Genomic DNA, 225 nt, shown 5'->3' with positions numbered 1-225 from the left:
ATAATTTTAATATTCAAAAATTGTACTTGTTTATATTTTCGTTAGCTTATTCTTATTCGTGTACCAATGTTCTTTTTTCTTACCTTGTAATATTATGTAATACCTATTATTATAATCTGTACTACACTAATGCCCCTGAGGCGTCGATAAATAATAAAAATAAAATAAAATAAAATATTACATTTATTGCAATTTTCTTTTTTTTATGTACCTATTTATGTTCTA

The sequence above is a fragment of the Acyrthosiphon pisum genome, chromosome A2 (genome assembly GCF_005508785.2).
Source record: "Acyrthosiphon pisum isolate AL4f chromosome A2, pea_aphid_22Mar2018_4r6ur, whole genome shotgun sequence".
Classification (NCBI taxonomy): Eukaryota; Metazoa; Arthropoda; class Insecta; order Hemiptera; family Aphididae; genus Acyrthosiphon; species Acyrthosiphon pisum.
The sequence above is the reverse complement of the archived record's forward strand: the minus strand, read 5'-3'. Positions refer to the sequence as shown.